This window comes from Nansenia antarctica (assembly GCF_963989245.1).
Source record: "Nansenia antarctica genome assembly, chromosome: 4".
NCBI classification, from domain to species: Eukaryota; Metazoa; Chordata; class Actinopteri; order Argentiniformes; family Microstomatidae; genus Nansenia; species Nansenia antarctica.
In genome coordinates this window covers 75,071,171-75,071,982 of record NC_137689.1, presented here as the reverse complement: position 1 = coordinate 75,071,982, position 812 = coordinate 75,071,171, and positions in this window count along the sequence as shown.

Below are 812 nucleotides of genomic sequence, written 5' to 3'. Positions count from 1 at the left end.
ATCTTGCGTACTCTCTCTATATATAGCCATTGTTTCTTGAAGAATATAACTTATAAAAGCCTCACAAGCTTAGTTCAACTGTCTTACCCCAGCAGAACAATTGCAATTGCAAACAAACATTGTATGCTACAGCTTCAAAACATGGTTAAAACTAAACTTTTGAACTCATGGGTGGTCAATCTTTGCATCCATAACTCTATGGAAGTGAGTGTGCTTATATTTTACTATCCTTCTTTTTCTGTATTTCTTTCATGCTAGCATTCTTCTAATGCTATAATGTAAAGCACTTTGAATTGCCCCTGTTGTATGAAATGTGCTATAGGCCTACAAATAAACGTGCCTTGCCTTGCCTTGGGTCCCAAGCGTCCTTGGGTTTTATGAAAGGCGCTATACAAATCCAAGTTATTATTATTATTATTATTATTATTATTATTATTATTATTATTATTATTATTGCCTTGCATTACATTTCTCTAGCCCCTTCCTTCAGCTGTTTACCAACAACGTGGAGAACACGGGAACAGTTTTTGTTGTGGATTGATTTACATATTGCACGTTTAAAGATCGGTGGATCACCTCATATGGCCGATAAGAGAAACGTTCCTATTGTAGCCTAAGTTGTTGGGTGTAAAAGATGATCCTGTATCATCATCATTCATCAGACTCCCTGAACCAGAGTCAGACCTCTACTGCCATCAGACTCCCTGAACCAGGAGCCAGACCTCTACTGCCATCAGACTCCCTGAACGAGGAGCCAGACCTCTACTGCCATCAGACTCCCTGAACCAGGAGCCAGACCTCTACTGCCATCA